Here is a 6,000-nt window from a genome sequence, read left to right as displayed (position 1 = left end):
GAAGCAAGCAGCAGACAGCTCCCATGACAGAGAAAGAAATGCCAGGGGGTGCTGTGCTGCAAGGAGTGAATGGGGTTGGCAGGGAATGGGAGGATCTTCCCTCACAGCAGGTGCGTCTGTCTCCCTCCCAATTCCTCCCCAGCCCTACCCCAGCCCAGGCTAATCCCAGCCCAGCTACCAGGATTAAATTTGGCCTGGATTCCCCAGCTGGTGGGGGTGGGGCATGGGGCTGGGAAGAATGAGCCTCTACTCCTCCTTCCCCAGACACAGTTGCATGGGCACAGACCAAAGGAGCCTGCAGTACTGCTGCCTAGAGGAAACTGAGGCACCAGCCACTGACAGACACATCATGGCTCTCCTCATCCTCATCCTCTTTTCCATATACAACCTGGCCAGGGGAGGGGGGGTAAACTCAAGGCAGTTGCATAGTTAACCTGTGGAACTCCTTGCAAGAGGATGTTGTGAAGGGCAAGACTATAACAGGGCTCAAAAAAGAACTAGATAAGTTTATGGTGGATAGATCCATCAAGGACTATTAGCCAGGGTGGGCAGGGATGGTGCCTGTAGCCTCTGTTTGCCAGAAGCTGGGAATGGGCAGCAGGGGATGGATCACTTGACGATTCCCTGCTCTTTTCATTCCCTCTGGGGAACCTGGCACGGCTACTGTCAGAAGACAGGAGGATACTGGGCTAGATGGACTTTGCGTCTGAACCAGTCTGGCCGTTCTTCTGTCTCCCTTGGAGCAGCAGTGACACCCAGCGGGCAGTCAGAGTAATGCACAGAAGGTGTTTTGCTTGGCGCAGGAGTGACACCAAGTGGCCAATCAGGGTAACACACAGAGTATGTTTCCCTTGGAGAAGCAGTGACACCTCGTGGTCATTCAAGGTAATGCACAGAAGGTGTTTCCCTTGATACAGCAGTGACACCCACTGGTCAGGTGGCGTAATGCACAGCATGTGTCTGCCCTCTACAAGCAGTGACACCCACGGACCAGTCACGGTAATGCACAGAGTGTGTTTCCCACCAATCTGGGTAAGGCACAGAGCATGTTTCCCATGGAGCAGCAGTGACACTCAGTGACCTGCAGGGGTGGCATCAGACTCTTCTCCTTTAGCGGGGGACTGAGGCTACATCTACGCTACAGGATAAATTCGAATTAGCTTAAACCGATTTTATAAAACAGATATTATAAAGTCGATTGTGAGCGTTCACACTAGGCACATGAATTTGGTGGTGTGCGTCCATGGTCCGAGGCTAGCGTCAATTTCTGGAGCGATGCACTGTGGGTAGCTACTGTAAAATAATGAGGCCAATAACATCGATTTGCGTCCACACTAATCCTAATCCGATATAGTAATATCGATTTTAGCGTTACTCCTCTAGTTTTGTAGGAGTACAGAAATCGATTTAAAGAGCCCTTTAAATTGATATAAAGAGCAGTGTAGTGTGAACGGGTGCAGCGTTAAATCGATTTAACGCTGTTAAAATCAGTTTAACAGCGTAGTGTAGACCAGGACTGAGATGGGCTAGACAAAAAAAATTGGGGAGCTGTGCCCTCCATCACCTGGCCTCACCCTTCACGGGGGCCATGCCTCTGTTCCTTCTCAGTTAAAGGCTAGGCTCATCTCCTCTCCCCCCGACTAGGGTTTACAGCAATACAAACTTTATTAAAATAAAATAGTAAACACGGTTTACTTAAAATATTCTAAATCTGTCCACATTTTAGTACTGAATCCAAAGTTCTCTTAAAGATCCCATCAGTAACCAAAACCTAAATGAAAAATTGAAACCAAAAACAAGGCTTAATTTAAAACCCAAACATTAAGAAAAACTTTGTTTGTAAAAATAAAAACTAACAAATGCTGTAAATTAATAATTTCAACATTTTATCAAAAAAGTGTGCTACAGCAGAATGATAAAATAACATCAAATAAATAAGCATGACCTCTAAAACCTCCTATAAAGGAATTGAATCCTTGAATACTGGTCAAATCGTAATAAAATATGCAGAACTATGTCAAAACTGGTGTTGCAAGTCAGCCATTTGAATCCAGCAAATGTCAATTAAAAGCTCCATTCCAACTAAAAAAAACAAAACAACCCAATAAACCAAAATGGTCACAGCCTGAAACAAATCTACACAGAAGCAAAATTAAACCTGTACCAACACTGGAACAAACGATGTAAATTTCTAATTCTAACTTCTTGTTTCTCCCAGGAGGAAGGTGTTTTGCACCCCAGTAACCAGGCTGTCACTGCAGCTTTCCTTTCACTAAATAAGATTTGTACCAAATATAAATTGCCCTCCAATTTCTCTAAGAGAAATTGAAATTGTATCTTTGCACTAATATCCCAAGTGTGCAAGTCCATCCCCTCAGAGCAGCCCCACACCCTGAGGCCAGGAGAGAATCCCAACTGGTTTGTGCATTTGTAACCCTGGGGCCTGAAGTTGATGAGAGAAAGGGAAATGATCCATCTTGGAGCCTTCCGATATCACCTGCGGGGAGCACAGGGATTTGACTGAGTGACATCCTGGCTAATTTTCACCTTGTTCTGTGCCAGCAGGCTCCGCTGGAGAGCTCGGGAGTGACTTGACCATGGCAGCACCCTATTTACATAATAAAAGCTGGCATTTTGGGGTCAATGGGGTAAAATGTGAGTACTTTTGGGGTTGGGACCCACATGAGAAGGGATGTGGACAAACTGGAGAGAGTCCAGAAGAGGGCAATAAAAATGATTAGGAGACTGAGACACATGACTTACGAGAACCTAGAGGCCATATCCTTTATGTTAAGCTAAGGCAAAGTTAGCATATCTTATATTGTGACCTTTTACTCAGAGAGGAAAATCAACCTTTCTCATGTTACTTAAATAGATAAGTACCCATGCCTGTCCAAGACCTTTACTTAGACCAATCGACAATGGAGAATGGCATAGAGTTTTATTCAGTGTTGTATCCACAGATTTAACAGGTACACTACAAGGTAACTTATGTGTATATGTACATGTCATCAACAAGCACAAACATACTAGTCTATGAAGTAAATGTACCCTAATGTTTTGTGGGTGAGGAATGAAATTTGGGCATAGGAGGAGGGATTTCCGGCCCTTGTGCCCTATAAAAGAGGTAAGCCACCTCGCTAGAGCACTTTGCTCTATCATTGTGACTTACGTCCTCCACTCTCTCTCTATGTACTAGCAGTAGGCTGTACTTGTTCTGAAACTTGAAGTTTCAAGGGAACTAGGCTAAGTTCGGTTTCCCTACGTTTTTAGTCTTTGTTTATTAGGTTTTGATTTTAAGTTTAACATATTCAAGTAAACCCTAAGTAACACTAGCTTTCCCTAAGCACAGCATCTTTCACTTAAGAATTGAGAAACCTGAACTGCAAGGCTGGTCCTGTGTCTCTTACCACCAGGTTATCAAGGAAGGCTGTGAGTATATTAACCAAAACTTTGTTGTATATAATGCCATATGTATCTTTTGAATAGCAGTAATGCAAATGTAACTTTGTAACTCAATTAAATTAAATAACATGTAAGCTAATCAATTAAATTTTCATCAAATTATCCAAATTAATATTATTAGTACACCCTATATCAGGCTACATGGGACAGGGAGTTGGAATGCAGAGGGATGAAGGCACTGGCTCTGGGGGTGCAGACTCTGGGGTGGGGTTAGAATGAGACATTTAGGGTACAGTAGAGAGCTCAGGGTTAGGATAGAGAATTGGGCTGTGAATGCTCTGGAATGAGGCCAGGAAAGAGAAAATTGAGAAGCAAGAGAGAAATCAAGCTAGAGCAAAAAGCAGAGAAGAAGTGTGCAATTTGAGCTGCAGAGGGAAGAAAAAAGCCTCTGCCCGTCCCCTTTCACCAAAGCATCTAAGAACCAGATGAAAGACATATTTTCCCCACTGCAACAACAATTCCAGTTGACCTGGACTGAGGAAAGAAACCTTTTCCTTTACAGCACTAGCAGACCTGGACTGAGTCACAACCACACCACACTCTGGTGTTCCTGGACTGGGACATGGGAGGGGCTCCTCTCTTCTCCATTTGGGACATGGTGGGATGAGAGAAGTGACAGAGCTTTACGGGAAATAATAATTTGCCTGATTCATGTGCCAGTCCAAGTCCTTGTTAACCCAAACAAGCCGTTTATCCTGCATGCTGATGCCAGTTTGGAGGGTCTGGGAGCAGTCCCGTAACAGGAAGTGGAAGGAAATGTAAATCTGTAGGCATTGCCAGGTGAGGACTGTCTGATAGCGAAACTCACTATCCCACCACCAGCAGCAGTTCTTGGTCTTGAAATGGGCCATCACTGAGAAATTTCGAGACTACTTGTGTGGTGCTCAGTTTCAGGTGTGGACAGAGAACAATCCACTGACTTATGTGTTAACAAGGGCTAAGCTGGATGCTACAAGGCAGAGATGGGTGGCTACTTTTGCTAGCCATAACTTCGCATTCAATACCAATGTGTTGGTATAACAGGGAGTGTGATTTATCAGGACCACCAATTCTTGGCTAGGGGGAGGATGTAAGCAAGGTGAGAATGAACTTTACCCTGACATCTGTTGGTGATCTGTTGTAAAGGCCTTTTGTTGCTGATATGCATGCTCACACCCACCCCGCATTGCATGATGGGGGTGCATGTCCAAAGGGTTATTTCAGCTGCTGTGGGATCCCCGGTCTCTTTCTTATTAGGGCAGGGGTAATAAAGTACAGTTATTCTGGTGATATGAATCAAAGACAGTAGAATGGAACTTAGCAGTTCATGATTTCGGGACTCACCCGAACCTACATAACTCTCGTTAGGCAAGGGACGTGGGTTCCAAAGGATAGTGAAATAAGAGAGATTGAAAAGGAATATTTGTATTTAGCAGCATGCTTTTCTTGTGAAATGTTTAAATGCACATTTTATGTCCTTTGTATCTCTCTAGTTTAAAAATAGAGTTTTTTATCATTCTAATTCATATTTGGATCAATACCACAGATAAAAAATGATTAATGACTAAATGCAATTTTTAGACATATATAAGCTGCTGGGCTTTGATCTCATTTCCACACTGAAAGTTTTAAAAAACTCCATAGTTGGGGAAAATGCTTCTTTCCCCTCAGACAACAAGAAAATTTTGCAGATTGGACTGTGGGAAGTCAGCTGTGGGACACGAAATACCTCTGCAACCAGATTCTTAGTCACAGGTCAGCGGGTGGGTTTATGTAAATTCTGGACTCTGGGGCCAGAGCTAGGGGAGGGACCCCACAACTTTTGTGGCACATGCATCACCTCTGCAATCAACCTTTGCTACGTCACTCCATAACATCACACACAGAGCAGCCTTTCACCTCTCAGAACCAAAACATATCCTGAAAGTATCAGAGGGGTAGCCGTGTTAGTCTGGATCTGTAAAAGCAGCAAAGAATCCTGTGGCACCTTATAGACTAACAGACGTTTTGGAGCATGAGCTTTCATGAGTGAATACCCACTTCGTCAGATGCATGTAGTGGAAATTTCCAGGGGCAGGTATATATATGCAGGCAAGCTAGAGATAATGAGGTTAGTTCAATCAGGGAGGATGAAGCCCTGCTCTAGCAGTTGAGGTGTGAAAACCAAGGGAGGAGAAACTGGTTTTGTAGTTGGCAAGCCATTCACAGTCTTTGTTTAATCCTGAGCTGATGGTGTCAAATTTGCAGATGAACTGAAGCTCAGCAGTTTCTCTTTGAAGTCTGGTCCTGAAGTTTTTTTGCTGCAGGATGGCCACCTTAAGGTCTGCTATAGTGTGGCCAGGGAGGTTGAAGTGTTCTCCTACAGGTTTTTGTATATTGCCATTCCTAATATCTGATTTGTCTCCGTTTATCTTTTTCCGTAGCGACTGTCCAGTTTGGCCGATGTACATAGCAGAGGGGCATTGCTGCCATATGATGGCGTATATTACATTGGTGGACGTGCAGGTGAATGAACCGGTGATGGTGTGGCTGATCTGGTTAGGTCCTGTGATGGTA

This window comes from Gopherus flavomarginatus, chromosome 8 (genome assembly GCF_025201925.1).
Source record: "Gopherus flavomarginatus isolate rGopFla2 chromosome 8, rGopFla2.mat.asm, whole genome shotgun sequence".
NCBI classification, from domain to species: Eukaryota; Metazoa; Chordata; order Testudines; family Testudinidae; genus Gopherus; species Gopherus flavomarginatus.
This window is presented reverse-complemented; position numbering follows the sequence as displayed.